The 19,089-nt window shown below is 39.3% G+C and overlaps 1 long non-coding RNA gene across 1 annotated transcript in view; it reads left to right on the top strand.

The window, feature by feature from the left end:
- The window catches only part of LOC137045960 (uncharacterized), a 44,901-nt gene that overhangs the window by 960 nt on the left and 24,852 nt on the right, over positions 1–19,089 (top strand). Inside the window, exon 2 of the long non-coding RNA XR_010898886.1 lies at positions 17,065–17,163. This is a non-coding gene — a long non-coding RNA (uncharacterized lncRNA). The remainder of the gene's footprint in view (positions 1–17,064; positions 17,164–19,089) is intronic.

Here is a 19,089-nt window from a genome sequence, read left to right on the forward strand (position 1 = left end):
AGTGTGAAAAATCATCTTCCTTTTAAAAGACTGCTTCATGCTTTCATTCAAAGTGGGCTGGGAAAACACATGAATGTACTTGTTGAATGAATAAAACACATATAATTACAACTTCCATTCGATTCAGTATGTTTATTTAATTTAATTGATTATTTATTTAATCAAATTCCCATATCAGCTCTGGTTTCTGCTGCTAGGTCTGAAAGTGTTCTGGCTGAGGGCTTATAGCCTATTCTCCAACAGAGGGCACTATTACACCTCAAAATACACAATATATGAGTAATAGACTTCACATTCCCGTTATCCAGTTACACATAATAATAAAAATATGACTCATGACACAAAAATAATTGGCATTTGTATTTGGTCCCCTTACAGAAAAGATACTATCGCAGTAGCATACAGTGACGGTGCTTTTTGATGCTCTTAAGAACACATTTGATTTATAGGCCTATGTATAATAGTAAAGTAATGGCATATAAAACTGTATTTGTTTAGTTTCAACGAGATGAATAATAATACGGATGTGCAAATTACATACCCCTTGGAAGAAAGAAAAAGATAATTTGTGGTCTGAAATGAGCCAACGAAAAACATCTTTGGATAGAAGTGTGAATTAAAGAACAATGAAAAATCTGCCAGTGAAATGCACAGCAGTAACATGGCATAGTTTCGAACTCTACAAGACAAAGAACTCTACAAGACAAAGATTTTTACATTTGCATAGGACTTTTAATAAAACATGAACATGGACGAGCATTTTTTAAAGTGTGGGACTGACACACTCACACAAGCTGTTTCACAGTATTTAAGACAATTGTTTCCATATGGCGCACACATACAAAGAACAATAAAAAAAAATCTGCATTGTTTTATGTATTTTTTTTCTTTTCTTTTTTTTTGGTCAGCTTTGTTTTGTTATAGTAGAGAGCAAAAGAAAATACAGCACCATGTCCGTGACCATGCACAGTGATTTTGACTGCATTTGCCATGGGAACTCAGCTGAGTAAACAAGCTCTGTCCATTATCATTCATAAAACCTGACAAATAGTTCTGGATCGCTAATCTTATCCCAGCTTCAGGTCTGTAACCCTTTCAAAACCCACAGCCCAAGTCATTTCAACAAACAAGCACAGTTTCTCAAAGTAAAAAAAATGCATGGTTTGTCTATAACAACACAGTTTATTGTGATCAACCTCTATTCACATAGGTGGCCTGCCCAATTACAGAAGAGGAAACTGTACCATTTAAGCTAGAAATATTATTTAATCTTTTAAAATGTTTAATTTATTTGTGCTTACTTGTTATGGTACTCGCTCACGAAAAGACCAGAACAAGTTTGTAGGCTATTTTTACATTCATTTAACCCTGTTCCAGCAAGTTGTGAATGAGTATACTTAGAGGGAATTATGGTGGTATAATATAATATAATAAAAATGAAAAGAATAAACAAAAAATGAAGATGAAGAAGTGCACTTAATGTGCACTTGTCTTAAAAGTATATACACTCACCTAAAGGATTATTAGGAACACCACACTAATACTATGTTTGACCCCCTTTCGCCTTCAGAACTGCCTTAATTCTACGTGGCACTGATTCAACAAGGTGCTGAAAGCATTCTTTAGAAATGTTGGCCCATATTGATAGGATAGCATCTTGCAGTTGATGGAGATTTGTGGGATGCACATCCAGGGCACGAAGCTCCCGTTCCACCACATCCCAAAGATGCTCTATTGGGTTGAAATCTGGTGACTGTGGGGGCCATTTTAGTACAGTGAACTCATTGTCTATTCAAGAAACCAATTTGAAATTATTCGAGCTTTGTGACATGGTCAGAAACAATGCACAGGTAGGCCGTGGCATTTAAACGATGCCCAATTGGCACTAAGGGGCCTAAAGTGTGCTAAGAAAACATCCCCACACCATTACACCACCACCACCAGTCTGCACAGTGGTAACAAGGCATTATGGATCCATTTTCTCATTCTGTTTATGCCAAATTCTGACTCTACCATCTGAATGTCTAAACAGAAATCGAGACTCATCAGACCAGGCAACATTTTTCCAGTCTTCAGCTGTCCAATTTTGGTGAGCTTGTGCAAATTGTAGCCTCTTTTTCCTGTTTGTAGTGGAGATGAGTGGTACCCGGTGGGGTCTTCTGCTGTTGTAGCCCATCCGCCTCAAGGTTGTGCGTGTTGTGGCTTCACAAATGCTTTGCTGCATACCCCGGTTGTAACAAGTGGTTATTTCAGGCAAAGTAGCTCTTCTATCAGCTTGAATTAGTTGGCCCATTCTTCTCCGACCTCTAGCATCAACAAGGCATTTTTGCCCACAGGACTGCCGCATACTGGATGTTTTTCCCTTTTCACACCATTTTTGGTAAACCCTAGAAATGGTTGTGCGAAAATCTCTAGAAAATCCCAGTTATTGAGCAGATTGTGAAATACTCAGACCGCCCCGTCTGGCACCAACAACCATGCCACACTCTACTATTGTGAAATAATAATAAAGAAAATAATAACAAATAACTTAAATACAAGCAGCAGGACAAATAAATACAATTGAGCAAAGATACTAATAAAATAAACAATGCTTTTCAGGTAGGTCTAATATTAGTTTTTAGGTAGAGAAATTGAATAAAGTAATCAAATGTTAAGTAATATAACTGTTTTTAATATTTAACTGTTTAAATTAAAGATTAATCCTTATTAAACTTACAAAAGCTATTTAATCAATAGCAGTGAGTGATGTCCTTATCTTTTGTTTGACATTAAACAGAGTAAAAGCTACTACCACTTTAAGACCTAATGCAGTGATATGCGTCATCTTTCTCGACTGCAAAAAGTTCACTTAAGGCATATACAGACTATGTCTGCTTGGATACTCATCAAGATAGACATTGACATACTTTTTATGTGAGTTTGTCCATTCAACCGCAAGACTCAAAAGAGAACTCAATATTTGCGTGCTGTGAGACATGCGCGCACTCTCGGATGATAATTCTCACTCGCGTCTTCTGGCTGTACACTCGGGTGATGACGGCGAAAATGACTGGTCATATTCGAATATACAGCAGCACTCGCATGCATTGAACCAAGTTTACAAAGAGAGCGTTTTGCCCACGTTTTTCTCTTATTATCGCTGTTGTTGTAGTGTATCACTGAGAAGCCAGCACATGTATCCATCGACAGAAACATAGGCCTACATAAAGAATTATTTTCAAGTAACAACCCAAACACCAGGACCATTTTTGGGATTTCCGCCCGGATTTGGCCAACCAAAATTGAAAAGCTTCCCATACACACATGCAGTGGTCTAATGCTGCCTTCACGTGCTATCAGAATTATCGTAAATACGAGTTTCCGGGGTAAAAATTGCACATGAATGCCCTCTGATGTCATGTTTGCCACTCTGAAGTAGGAGCTTAGTTCCTAGAAGTAAAATCGTTCCTTGCAGTGCAGTGCAGTGCAAACATGTAAAAAAGTGGGTACTTCCTCCATAGATCTACGAACTATGAAATGATTGCTCCGGTGGGAAAACCCCTATATAAGCGTTCAAACACCGCCACCATGAGGCCATTCAAACTCAATCAGATGTCATTAGCTGTTTCCACAGGTGATCGGCCAGAACTTTAATAGAAAAAGTTTTTCATATGGATATGTTTCTTACACAAACACAACAATTTGCTTCAGAAGGCCTTTAATAACCTCCCAGAGCAGTGTGGAGCAGTTATTTGACTGACAGATGCATTTTTATGGACTTCAAAGACAGAGCAACAATCCCTGCCATTATAAAGCTTGGATTGCCAGAACTTTTTAAATATAACTCAACCTTAATTTATCTGAAAGAAGAATGTCATAAAGAGTAAATCTTGGGCTAATTTAAATTTTTTGGGTGAACTAAGTAACTTTAAGTTAAATTAATATATTTTAAATGTACTAAATTGTAACTTCATCATTACAAATGTATTTAAATATATGACATATACAAATTTCACTGGAAAAAACATGAAAATATATTTTACCATAAAGGCTTGTTACAGCACTTAGACCATATTCAAAGACAACCTAGAGAAGTATGTTACAACTTCTATGCATCTTCATGAATATATTCAATGAACATGCAATTAAGTGTCCAAAAACGTTACATTTCACACAGAATATATATTTATTATTAACTATTATTTTAAAATATATTATTTCCATAATAAGTATTCTTTTAAAAAGTATGCTAAAGTGCCTTTTCATATTTTAACTCTTTTTACAGTCAAAATGTTTAAGGGGTAAATAGGGCAGACATGGGAAAAAAAAAAAATCTGCTTTAGCAAATGTCACTACAAACCACATTTTGCAAACAATCAATATATTATAATGAAATACAATGCAAATACTGAAAATAAAGTTCTTTTATATTCCTGTTGTTTATATTTTAACTTAAATTACATGAAACTGGCTTTAGAAATGGGTTCAATCTTGTATAACTTATAAAAAAGTTGACAATTCAAAAAACTATTTTGATGAGTGAAAAAAATGTAAAAACATATTTTGTCATGACTTTGATCATGTAATTTTTGCAGTGTATAGAAGAATTAAACTCTTTCCTGAGAATGACCCTGACAAAAAAAAAAAAAAAAAAAAAAAAAAAAAAAAATGAGCAAAGTGTGGATTTTCTAAAACCATTTAAACCATCTGGTGAAATCAAAATCAGGAAATCAACCCGGTTGTGGTTCATTTTTGCGGTTGTAAGAACATGTTTTGGCCCTCTAGGCCAAACTGCCCACTGGACCAGCGTAGCGGCCCCTGCATGGCATCATGCCAGAGTTTTGGTACAGTACCTACAAGCTGGAAACAATTGACACTGTTATGGACTGTTTATGCTGAATTACAATTGCTGTAATGTTCCTTAGTCTATACTCAGATTCTTTGTCTGAACAGCTGCCCGCAGTTTAGCCTGTCACATAAAAAGCTGGAAGTGTTTTAGACTGGGGCTGGGTGTTCTCTTTTACTTCAAATTTTCTCTTAACACTGCTCATTTCCAAGCTTGACTGATAAACAGACAAAAATAGAATAAAAAAAAATCCATAACCTTTACTGCAAAAAAACTTTTTGTTGTTGTTTTTTTGCTGTGGTGTCTAACATTTCGCCATTTTCTTAATTCACATCATTCCAAACCTGCACAACTTCTTCATCAGCGGAACACAAAACAAGATAGTATGAAATCCAAATGTTTTTTTCCATCAGTGTGGTCCAAAACACCTTATACTTTACAAACTGAACAAACTTACACTAAGGCATTTTTCTAAATATCTTTTGTGTTTCACAAGAATAAAAAAAAAAACCCATACAGGTTTAGAACAACATGAGGGTGAGAAAAATGATGACAGCATTTTCATTTTTGGGTGAACTACCAGAGGGATGCTCCTTTATTAAGTGTGGCAGCATTTACCAAGATACAAAAGAGTTTTATTTCAGGCACAACCAACAAGGGGGATGTATTCCAGAGCTGTTACCAAAATAAACTGGCTAGTAATGCAAAAATGAGCACTTTTAAAGTCACATCGCTAATCTGGGGTGTACTGGGACCTGTGCCCATGGGATAAGAAAACTGTTTTGAATTTAAAGACTTGGATTGCTCCTTTTATCAATCTTTTAAGGAGGAGCTTTGTTTGTTCAAGGAGGTTTGTGAATAGAGAGGAATCTAATAATCTTTTGAGTTAGCTTGTTAGCTCATGTTTTTACACCTTATCTTAACCCAGCAAAACTGCTTGACTATCAGGAACTTTGATACAATTTCTCTAGATGTATCTGTCCTGATTAGCTCATGGAACAGCAGAGAAGTCTTTAAAATATTCAAAAAAGCTGTACACTGGTCTTTTCTGATATTTTTTTTGGTCTCATTTGGCAATAAACAATGTATTTATTCTCATGTTACGCAGCATGTTTGAGCTTCAGCAAGAAACAATGAGGTTCATTCTCATGTTACGCAGCACGTTTGAGCTTCAGCAAGAACCAATGAGGTTCATTCTCATGTTACGCAGCACGTTTGAGCTTCAGCAAGAACCAATGAGGTTCATTCTCATGTTACGCAGCATGTTTGAGCTTCAGCAAGAACCAATGAGGTTCATTCTCATGTTACGCAGCACGTTTGAGCTTCAGCAAGAACCAATGAGGTTCATTCTCATGTTACGCAGCATGTTTGAGCTTCAGCAAGAACCAATGAGGTTCATTCTCATGTTACGCAGCACGTTTGAGCTTCAGCAAGAACCAATGAGGTTCATTCTCATGTTACGCAGCACGTTTGAGCTTCAGCAAGAACCAATGAGGTTCATTCTCACGTTACGCAGCACGTTTGAGCTTCAGCAAGAACCAATGAGGTTCATTCTCACGTTACGCAGCACGTTTGAGCTTCAGCAAGAACCAATGAGGTTCATTCTTGCATTACACAGCACGTTTGAGCTTCAGCAAGAACCAATGAGGTTCATTCTTGTGTTACGCAGCACGTTTGAGTTTCAGAAAGAACCAATGAGGTTCATTCTCACGTTACGCAGCACGTTTGAGCTTCAGCAAGAACCAATGAGGTTCATTCTTGTGTTACGCAGCACGTTTGAGTTTCTGCAAGAACCAATGAGGCTCATTCTTGCATTACACAGCATGTTTGAGCTTCAGCAAGAACCAATGAGGTTCATTCTTGCATTACACAGCACGTTTGAGCTTCAGCAAGAACCAATGAGGTTCATTCTTGTGTTACGCAGCACGTTTGAGTTTCTGCAAGACCCAATGAGGTTCATTCTCATGTTACGCAGAACGTTTGAGCTTCAGCAAGAACCAATGAGGTTCATTCTTGTGTTACGCAGCACGTTTGAGCTTCAGCAAGAACCAATGAGGTTCATTCTCATGTTACGCAGCACGTTTGAGCTTCAGCAAGAACCAATGAGGTTCATTCTTGTGTTACGCAGCACGTTTGAGTTTCAGAAAGAACCAATGAGGTTCATTCTCATGTTACGCAGCACGTTTGAGCTTCAGCAAGAACCAATGAGGTTCATTCTTGCATTACACAGCACGTTTGAGCTTCAGCAAGAACCAATGAGGTTCATTCTTGTGTTACGCAGCACGTTTGAGTTTCTGCAAGAACCAATGAGGCTCATTCTTGCATTACACAGCACGTTTGAGCTTCAGCAAGAACCAATGAGGTTCATTCTTGCATTACACAGCACGTTTGAGCTTCAGCAAGAACCAATGAGGTTCATTCTTGCATTACACAGCACGTTTGAGCTTCAGCAAGAACCAATGAGGTTCATTCTTGTGTTATGCAGCACGTTTGAGTTTCTGCAAGAACCAATGAGGTTCATTCTCATGTTACGCAGAACGTTTGAGCTTCAGCAAGAACCAATGAGGTTCATTCTTGTGTTACGCAGCACGTTTGAGTTTCAGAAAGAACCAATGAGGTTCATTCTCATGTTACGCAGCACGTTTGAGCTTCAGCAAGAACCAATGAGGTTCATTCTTGTGTTACGCAGCACGTTTGAGTTTCTGCAAGAACCAATGAGGTTCATTCTCATGTTACGCAGAACGTTTAAGCTTCAGCAAGAACCAATGAGGTTCATTCTTGTGTTACGCAGAACGTGTGAGCTTCAGCAAGAACCAATGAGGTTCATTCTTGTGTTACGCAGCACGTTTGAGTTTCTGCAAGAACCAATGAGGTTCATTCTCATGTTACGCAGAACGTTTAAGCTTCAGCAAGAACCAATGAGGTTCATTCTTGCATTACACAGCACGTTTGAGCTTCAGCAAGAAACAATGAGGTTCATTCTCATGTTACGCAGCACGTTTGAGCTTCAGCAAGAACCAATGAGGTTCATTCTCATGTTACGCAGCACGTTTGAGCTTCAGCAAGAACCAATGAGGTTCATTCTCATGTTACGCAGCACGTTTGAGCTTCAGCAAGAACCAATGAGGTTCATTCTCATGTTACGCAGCATGTTTGAGCTTCAGCAAGAACCAATGAGGTTCATTCTCATGTTACGCAGCACGTTTGAGCTTCAGCAAGAACCAATGAGGTTCATTCTCATGTTACGCAGCATGTTTGAGCTTCAGCAAGAACCAATGAGGTTCATTCTCATGTTACGCAGCACGTTTGAGCTTCAGCAAGAACCAATGAGGTTCATTCTCATGTTACGCAGCACGTTTGAGCTTCAGCAAGAACCAATGAGGTTCATTCTCACGTTACGCAGCACGTTTGAGCTTCAGCAAGAACCAATGAGGTTCATTCTCACGTTACGCAGCACGTTTGAGCTTCAGCAAGAACCAATGAGGTTCATTCTTGCATTACACAGCACGTTTGAGCTTCAGCAAGAACCAATGAGGTTCATTCTTGTGTTACGCAGCACGTTTGAGTTTCAGAAAGAACCAATGAGGTTCATTCTCACGTTACGCAGCACGTTTGAGCTTCAGCAAGAACCAATGAGGTTCATTCTTGTGTTACGCAGCACGTTTGAGTTTCTGCAAGAACCAATGAGGCTCATTCTTGCATTACACAGCATGTTTGAGCTTCAGCAAGAACCAATGAGGTTCATTCTTGCATTACACAGCACGTTTGAGCTTCAGCAAGAACCAATGAGGTTCATTCTTGTGTTACGCAGCACGTTTGAGTTTCTGCAAGACCCAATGAGGTTCATTCTCATGTTACGCAGAACGTTTGAGCTTCAGCAAGAACCAATGAGGTTCATTCTTGTGTTACGCAGCACGTTTGAGCTTCAGCAAGAACCAATGAGGTTCATTCTCATGTTACGCAGCACGTTTGAGCTTCAGCAAGAACCAATGAGGTTCATTCTTGTGTTACGCAGCACGTTTGAGTTTCAGAAAGAACCAATGAGGTTCATTCTCATGTTACGCAGCACGTTTGAGCTTCAGCAAGAACCAATGAGGTTCATTCTTGCATTACACAGCACGTTTGAGCTTCAGCAAGAACCAATGAGGTTCATTCTTGTGTTACGCAGCACGTTTGAGTTTCTGCAAGAACCAATGAGGCTCATTCTTGCATTACACAGCACGTTTGAGCTTCAGCAAGAACCAATGAGGTTCATTCTTGCATTACACAGCACGTTTGAGCTTCAGCAAGAACCAATGAGGTTCATTCTTGCATTACACAGCACGTTTGAGCTTCAGCAAGAACCAATGAGGTTCATTCTTGTGTTATGCAGCACGTTTGAGTTTCTGCAAGAACCAATGAGGTTCATTCTCATGTTACGCAGAACGTTTGAGCTTCAGCAAGAACCAATGAGGTTCATTCTTGTGTTACGCAGCACGTTTGAGTTTCAGAAAGAACCAATGAGGTTCATTCTCATGTTACGCAGCACGTTTGAGCTTCAGCAAGAACCAATGAGGTTCATTCTTGTGTTACGCAGCACGTTTGAGTTTCTGCAAGAACCAATGAGGTTCATTCTCATGTTACGCAGAACGTTTAAGCTTCAGCAAGAACCAATGAGGTTCATTCTTGTGTTACGCAGAACGTGTGAGCTTCAGCAAGAACCAATGAGGTTCATTCTTGTGTTACGCAGCACGTTTGAGTTTCTGCAAGAACCAATGAGGTTCATTCTCATGTTACGCAGAACGTTTAAGCTTCAGCAAGAACCAATGAGGTTCATTCTTGCATTACACAGCACGTTTGAGCTTCAGCAAGAAACAATGAGGTTCATTCTCATGTTACGCAGCACGTTTGAGCTTCAGCAAGAACCAATGAGGTTCATTCTCATGTTACGCAGCACGTTTGAGCTTCAGCAAGAACCAATGAGGTTCATTCTCATGTTACGCAGCATGTTTGAGCTTCAGCAAGAACCAATGAGGTTCATTCTCATGTTACGCAGCACGTTTGAGCTTCAGCAAGAACCAATGAGGTTCATTCTCATGTTACGCAGCATGTTTGAGCTTCAGCAAGAACCAATGAGGTTCATTCTCATGTTACGCAGCACGTTTGAGCTTCAGCAAGAACCAATGAGGTTCATTCTCATGTTACGCAGCACGTTTGAGCTTCAGCAAGAACCAATGAGGTTCATTCTCACGTTACGCAGCACGTTTGAGCTTCAGCAAGAACCAATGAGGTTCATTCTCACGTTACGCAGCACGTTTGAGCTTCAGCAAGAACCAATGAGGTTCATTCTTGCATTACACAGCACGTTTGAGCTTCAGCAAGAACCAATGAGGTTCATTCTTGTGTTACGCAGCACGTTTGAGTTTCAGAAAGAACCAATGAGGTTCATTCTCACGTTACGCAGCACGTTTGAGCTTCAGCAAGAACCAATGAGGTTCATTCTTGTGTTACGCAGCACGTTTGAGTTTCTGCAAGAACCAATGAGGCTCATTCTTGCATTACACAGCATGTTTGAGCTTCAGCAAGAACCAATGAGGTTCATTCTTGCATTACACAGCACGTTTGAGCTTCAGCAAGAACCAATGAGGTTCATTCTTGTGTTACGCAGCACGTTTGAGTTTCTGCAAGACCCAATGAGGTTCATTCTCATGTTACGCAGAACGTTTGAGCTTCAGCAAGAACCAATGAGGTTCATTCTTGTGTTACGCAGCACGTTTGAGCTTCAGCAAGAACCAATGAGGTTCATTCTCATGTTACGCAGCACGTTTGAGCTTCAGCAAGAACCAATGAGGTTCATTCTTGTGTTACGCAGCACGTTTGAGTTTCAGAAAGAACCAATGAGGTTCATTCTCATGTTACGCAGCACGTTTGAGCTTCAGCAAGAACCAATGAGGTTCATTCTTGCATTACACAGCACGTTTGAGCTTCAGCAAGAACCAATGAGGTTCATTCTTGTGTTACGCAGCACGTTTGAGTTTCTGCAAGAACCAATGAGGCTCATTCTTGCATTACACAGCACGTTTGAGCTTCAGCAAGAACCAATGAGGTTCATTCTTGCATTACACAGCACGTTTGAGCTTCAGCAAGAACCAATGAGGTTCATTCTTGCATTACACAGCACGTTTGAGCTTCAGCAAGAACCAATGAGGTTCATTCTTGTGTTATGCAGCACGTTTGAGTTTCTGCAAGAACCAATGAGGTTCATTCTCATGTTACGCAGAACGTTTGAGCTTCAGCAAGAACCAATGAGGTTCATTCTTGTGTTACGCAGCACGTTTGAGTTTCAGAAAGAACCAATGAGGTTCATTCTCATGTTACGCAGCACGTTTGAGCTTCAGCAAGAACCAATGAGGTTCATTCTTGTGTTACGCAGCACGTTTGAGTTTCTGCAAGAACCAATGAGGTTCATTCTCATGTTACGCAGAACGTTTAAGCTTCAGCAAGAACCAATGAGGTTCATTCTTGTGTTACGCAGAACGTGTGAGCTTCAGCAAGAACCAATGAGGTTCATTCTTGTGTTACGCAGCACGTTTGAGTTTCTGCAAGAACCAATGAGGTTCATTCTCATGTTACGCAGAACGTTTAAGCTTCAGCAAGAACCAATGAGGTTCATTCTTGTGTTACGCAGAACGTGTGAGCTTCAGCAAGAACCAGTGAGGTTCATTCTCGTGTGTTCATGAGAACACACCTTCATTGCAGTGAAAATGGTGAATCATAATTTTTTTTATAAAGATCTTATGATCAAAAGTAATTTCAATTATTTTATTTCAATTTATTTCAAATGTTTAAATCAAAAGTTTATTTTCAACCAAATTAAAAATGGTAGCAGGTCTAGTCCAATACAATTTTAGAGGAAACCTCTCATTTTGTTTCTAGACCAGATGGTCCAAATGTAATTTGCAAAACAGGAACATTCAAACTTTTAGAGGTGCTAGTGTGTTTAAAAGACTGATTACAAATTTGGCACAAGGAATATTGTGACCTTTTCCAATCAGGCTGCCAAATTTCACAACTTTTTTAAAAATTTGGTTCTGAGGAGCAATAGACCCCCACAGCCCAAGAAAAAACTTAAGAAAACCTACATACAATAGATGCCTGCACACCATCAGTGCTTGGTTTATATAATGTTGCTCATATTTTGCCTGCTATGCTGTTTGACTTCAGAGGTCAGTCTGTCAAAATAATGATATCATCGCTAATACTTTTGACAGTTTACACCGGTCTAAGGGTGGCTTGTATTCTGAATTTCATCATGCAAAACTTCAGAGGTGCCAACATAAGCTCTTCAGACAGTGGACCTTAAAAACCCAATCCCTATTCGATCTAGTTGTAAAATGGTTCATTTGCTGCATAAATATTGACAGTTGGACATTTGTTTCACACAGGCTAATTCAAAGGCACTGACGGGAAACATTAAACTTGTTGCAAAACTTGTGAGGGTGAGGTCATTGCAAAAGTATTCCTCAATGTCATAAATATGTCGGTTTGAAAAGTCTGCCGTTTTTTTCTCCCCTACTAGACTAACATCAACATTTTGGGAGTGCTGGGGACACTGGACTAAAACTCTCATCCAAACTGGGCAGTTGGAGAGTTTAAGTTCTTAAAACAACACCAGACTGTCAAAGCTGTTCTCTCACTGTTCTTAAAGAGTGCTGAAATCTCTGTTTTAAAACGGTAAACTCTTAGTGGGCTGACTTGACCCGTAGGCATAAACAAATATTATGCCTCCGCCGGCCGGAGGTGGAGTCAGCTGTGTCTGAGAAAAGGTGTTAATTGTTTTCAGGCTGTCATCTTTAAGAGCTGTTGAGATCAATTACAGTCATCACCGTGCAGTGAGCATGTGCTGGGTGAAACAACCCAGCTTGAGTAAGCTGTGTGTCTGGAATGCAAGCAGCAGATATAGATTAACCGTGTGAAAATCAGCAGTGAGAGAACGCTTCAGGAGGAATGTACAACCCAATTCGTTTCTCAGCTTGACTGAGAGTCAATAAAAAATGTTTATTGGTATGTGTCAAGCAAAGCACGAAATACTAATAATTTAACTTAAATTCACCCAAAAAAGAAACTCTAATCATTTGCTTACTCTTATGATGTTACAAACCCATATGACATAGTGACTGAGCTGTTACGTTTCAAAAAGTCTAAGAATTGGCACATAGGCTATATTGAAAAAGTTACAAGTGATGAGACTGACTAATGGAGTTTGCACACCAAACGCAAACTGAATTATTTGCAAGAGTATACATACAAAGTCAATGCAAAGGCACAAATAGACGCAAATTCGCACAGGGCGATGTGAATGACGCAAAGCGGCACCGCGTTTGTAATATTAGCGTAATATTAGCGTCAAACGCATCTTCAGCAAAAGTTGAAAATGTTCTACTTGAGATGAAAATTTGCATGACGTGTTGCCACGCAAATCAATCAGTGAAGAGCTTATTGACACATCTGGTTTGACAGGTTATCAAACTGGGCATCCATCATCCTCAAGTAGCGATGGAAGTAGCTGACATTCAGGGGCAGTTCCTCCTCGAGAAGACAGTAAAATTTACAGTATTGTTTGCACTGGTGCTTCAAACCCTTTGGCTTTCTGGCGTTTTTGGTACTTCCACAATAGATACAGAGCAACAATAGTTGTTATTTACAACATGTTTGATGACAGATGGCAGAAAGAAATTGAAGAAGATATTTTGTCAGTAACCAAATGTCAGTAAACCAAAATGCTTATGGGATCCCCTACTTATTTTCCCCTCTCTATACTATGGAAGTTAATAGAACCCATCAACTGTTTGTTTACCCATATTCTTCAAAATATCTTCTTTTGTGTTCAAGAGTAGAAAGAAATTCATATAGGTTTGGAACACCTTGAGGGTTGGTAAATGATGACAGAATTTTCTTATTGTTTTCATTTTCATTTGCTACTGCAATTAACAACCAAACTGGGCAAGCACATTTTAGTTCATGATGGAGAAAGTCCATAAAAGCCAACATATTTAATCATAAAGCACCAGTAACTAATAGAATGAAACATTAGAAACCCAGGAGAGAGGGTAATTGCTGGCAGCATAGAGTCTGGCAGCATGGATATAACTTTTTGATGGTGCCTTTCCAGATGTGTAAGCTGCCCATGCCACACACACTCATGCAACCCCATACCATCAGAGATGCAGGCTTCTGAACTGAGCGCTGATAACAACTTGAGTTGTCCTTTTCCTCTTTAGTCCGGATGACGTGGCGTCCCAGTTTTCCCAAAAAAAACTTCAAATTTTGATTCGTCTGACCACAGAACAGTTTTCCACTTTGGCACAGGCCATTTTAAATGAGCCTTGGCCAGAGAAAATGCCTGCGCTTCTTGATCATGTTTAGATATGGCTTCTTTTTCGACCTATAGAGTTTTAGCCGGCAACAGTGAATTGTGTGGATTGTGTTCACCAACAATGTGTTCTGGAAGTATTCCTGAGCCTATGTTGTTTCCATTACAGTAGCATTACTGTATGTGATGCAGTAGGTCCAGAAGATCACCGGCATCCAGTATGGTTTTCCGCTCTTGACCCTTACACACAGAGATTGTTCCAGATTCTCTGAATCTTTGGATGATATTATGCGCTGTAGATGATGATAACTTCAAACTCTTTGCAATTTTTCTCTGAGAAACTCCTTTCTGATATTGCACCACTATTTTTCATTCAGCATTTGAGGAATTGGTGATCCTCTGCCCATCTTGACTTCTGAGAGACACTGCCACTCTGATAGGCTCTTATTATACCCAATCATGTTGCCAATTCATCTAATAAGTTGAAAATTGGTCCTCCAGCTGTTCCTTATGTACATTTAATTTCCCAGGCCTCTTATTGCTACCTGTCCCAACTTTCTTTGAATGTGTAGCTCTCGTGAAATCCAAAATTTCAAAATGTCTTACTTTAAACATATATTATCTATATTCTATTGTGAATAAAATTTAAGTTTATGAGATTTGTAAATGATTGCATTCCTTTTTAATTCACAATGTGTGCAGTGTCCCAACTTTTTTTGGAATCAGGTTTGTAGATCACTTCACTCCTTCCCCAACTATTTTGTTAGTTAGTCGTGGGAACTTGAAACTTCAAGCCATCTCATGCTTTAACCCTTAAATAAGAGCCAGAAGCCACATCTGCCTATATTTTTGTGTTCCTCTTACACAGTAAATTAACTTAATTATTGAACAATATCCTGTCAGTAGCAGGATATTATGCCGGTGACAAGCGTGGCTTTCTCGCAGGATGGGGAGCCGCATCAACATTAATTGTCAGCAATCAGCTGAGAGAAAACTATTATCACTATTACTAATGCTAAGAGAAACCTGAGAAATCTGCGCAGATGGGTGTTTGCGCTCTCCACACCTATCTGTGATGAATCCTGAGAGACTTTTCTACAGTAGATTAATGCTGTCAGTCAACAAACCAAGACAGCTTGTGCCCCTCCCCTTAAGTCTAGGTAGCAAGACTTAAGGCTCTGCAGTGGAGTCATATATCACATCTGCCAGACTGATTCTGGTTCTGTACAATATGCTACTTAATTTTTCATTGATGTATGAGGTCATGTACATGTCCACACATTTTCATTTTCACACAAGTTTGACAACCAGAAAGTGCCCAAGACTCGTTTTAAACAATATATTGTTTTTTTGTTTGTTTTTTTCTTCATATTTTTTTAAACAATTTTGTGTTAGAAACTTTTTGATTGAAAATTTTGCTTGTGCTTTATTTCTTTAAAAGAAATGGCACTGGTTTTGATTTACATTTATTTGCATTGTATACAAAGTGGGTTATTAATTATTTAAATCCCCAAATCATTTTTGGGGCAACTGTGTGATGAAATTTAGTTGACATTGTGTTGAAAATAACAGTTATATAACTACACACCACAAAACATCTATCTACACTGACACACCAACATACTAATGACATTTCATAGCTAATGGAAATTCCGTGTTTAGTACAACGTTGTTATGCAAACTTAGCATTAAAAAAGCAGTAACAGACACAAGGTAAAAGCAAATTGCGGTGCCCCGATTCGCATACTAACTGTCCTAAATAGTATTCGAAATTAGAATTGACCCAAATCGTATGTTGAAATGAGTATTCCAAAGATACCCGGATGGTCTATTTTTTCCGGTTTAAATTAGCTAGTTTTCAGTCCATTGAGTGCAGGATACATACATATACACAAATCCCGTAAAACAAAAGGTATAACATCTTCTCTTGCCGTATTTTTTCTCCTCCTTCTCCCTCAAATAAGCAAGGAGTAAGCACCCTTGGCGATAGAATTGATTGTAAATGAGCATAAACCCCATATGGGGCATTCTTTGTTTACATCTAGCTACCGCAATTCCTGGCACTCAGGCAGTTTGGCGTGACTTTGCTTGGAACGCTACAAAGTCGTGAGTCTGGTTTGAAGTCGTAGCTTACTAATTATGGGCTCAAAAACCTGCCTGGAACGCAGCATAAGCGAAAGCCGTTAAATATGACATAGTAGTATGTCCTAAAGCTTGCCTACTCTTCTCTTACACACTCAGAAGTATGTATTTATTTACTTCACAAAAAGAGAACATACTATAAGGCGTTACATAAGTAAGCTAATTGGGACGCAGCAAATAAATGACTACAGTGGAAACTAACTAGCAGCTAGGGCAACAAGCTACTAACAAGGGCTTATTAAAATCTAAACTGAAAGGAAACACAAGACAACTAAACTAAACATAACCCTGACTAAATTAAATTATTACGCCTTATTAAGAAAATACACTTCATGACAAATACATTTCATGAAAATACATTTTGATGAGTCGGATTCTGGAAGATTTTGAAATAAAAAGGATGTTGCATTCTGGATGCATACTGTTTAACATTACATCTGCTAAATATCTTTTTTAACTTTAATTTTTTTATATATATTTGTTTTGCTAGGGCAAAATCTGTGTAGTCTTTTACCTGATGGTTGACTGTCAAATTTTAGAAGTTGATGATTTATGGCCTGATAAAACCATTAAATTGAACAAGGGTCTGTTTTCTTTTTCAACTGACTGTGTATATTTGTTTGCCTGCACTCAAAAGTCTGGCCCCGTGAGAACCCTGTCAGCTCTTGTATGTAGCGGAGACATGAATTGAGGCGGCACTCTTTCTATAGACTCTCTCTCCCTTTCTCTCTGTCTCACCCAGGGGAAAGAGCAGCTGTCAGCCCTCAGCGCAAGAGGGACCCTCCGGGGCACCTGGGGACCACCGCCAAGGCCATCAGGGCCTGCTGGATCCGGTCTGTCAGTGAGTAGCCACCCTCAGGGAGCCCTGAAACAGCGGTTCCCTCCTCCCACTTTCCATGCCTTTTTTCTGAGTCTCTTTCTTCCCTCTGTGACAGATGAGCCAGGACAGTGTGAAGATGTGCACCTGTCTATACAGCGAATGTGCATTACTGTAAGAGCTGTCTGTCACACACAGGGTCTGATCTTCTGTCAGCCCAAAGAGCACGGTTCACGTTTACTGACACAGGACATATGTCTACATGAATATGGGAGTGTGCTTGCATGTTTGCGACTATAATGGTACATGCAATTCAGAATGTGTCCCTTTCCTTTTCATGAGTTGGACTTGAATTGGCCAAGCTTTACAGGCATATACAAATCACAATTTGTCTTTGTTTTTCTATGGAACACAAGTGAGATTATTTTGAAGAATGCTATTTTTGAAGAATGTTATAAAAAGGACACAAAATCATCATAGAAGTATCATAAAAGAAGTCCATTGGACTCGTAATCAATATTTTGCTATATTCCAGGTTGCTTGAAGCCATATAATAATAGCTTTGAGTGAAAAACAGATCAAAATCGAAAAAAATGTGGCAGCTAAATGTTTTATGGCTCTATTTTGAAGATCTTTGGTTAAAGGTGCACTATTTAACTTTTCTGTCCGCTAGAGGGCGCCTAGGGACACGAGGGACACGTGGTCTTCACCTCACAGCCGGTGAGAAATAGGACTCGGGCAGATATCGTGTTAATGGATGAGGTTATTAATGTTACTGTAGTGTGAAGCAGACCAGGACCGAGTGTTGTGGGAGCTGAGCAAGGCCGCTGGAGCGATTCTAATTTAATAAAATGAACACAACACACGGTTCGCGAGCAGGGGGACTTTTATTATGAGTGGTCATGATACGGGCACAGTCGGCAGCACTATTTCCGCTTTTCTGGTCATGAGTATGAGGTAACGCAGATCTGTTTATCATATTAGATCATAGACTGTAAAAAAATATGGATGTAATGTCCGTGACATCACCCATAGGATTCCGATAAGCCGTTCTGAAGCGTAAAGTAGGGGCCAGCTGGGCGTTGCCATCTTGCGAGCGAGTCATCGTGTGTCACTCCCGGATAACAGAAGATGGGCAAAAAGGCGGGTTGTGCGCGGAGCTTATTTGATGCAATGACTATAGACGGCAGATAAATGGCTATCCACCTGTAACCACGCCCTTAATTATGCGGAACTTTAAGGCTTTATATAACGTAAACAAATGAGTTATAAAAAAATTCACCCCCCTTACAGTTGTCATGAAGATCAAAATTAGCCTTACAGGCCAAAACCACAATTTGTACCAGGCTTATAGTTTATAACATGTTTTTTTCTCCTGTAAAGTTGAGAATTTTAACATCTCAACTCAATGAGATTCTGCTCCCTTCTGGAGCCTGTCCCTAGAGGCCAGTTGAGGAATTGCAGTTTACATTACTTCCGTATTGGCTTCAAGAGAGATCGCGGGAGGTTGCCACTTGTATTAGATACATTCAAGTGTGTTTAAAATGATGATATGATTTTACTCTGTGCGTTCACTCAGCAGCTGCTGTGACATGTTCACACTGCTAAGAGTAAAGCACTTCTGCAGAATAAAACCGGAAACCGAGAGTAACGCAGACATAACACAATTGACATGCGACTCGGTACGTCCCGGCTCCTTGGTTAAAATAGCAATTTTCTCACAATATACAAATAGTTGGAAACATTTGGGATATTGTAAGACCTCAACAAAATCCTCATATTAGACTGATTTCTGAAGGATCATTTGACACTAAAGACTGGAGTAATGATGCTAAAATTTCAGCTTTACCATCACAGGAATAAATTACATTTTAAAAGATCTATCTATCTATCTATCTATCTATCTATCTATCTATCTATCTATCTATCTATCTATCTATCTATCTATCT

This window comes from Pseudorasbora parva, chromosome 18 (assembly GCF_024679245.1).
Source record: "Pseudorasbora parva isolate DD20220531a chromosome 18, ASM2467924v1, whole genome shotgun sequence".
NCBI classification, from domain to species: Eukaryota; Metazoa; Chordata; class Actinopteri; order Cypriniformes; family Gobionidae; genus Pseudorasbora; species Pseudorasbora parva.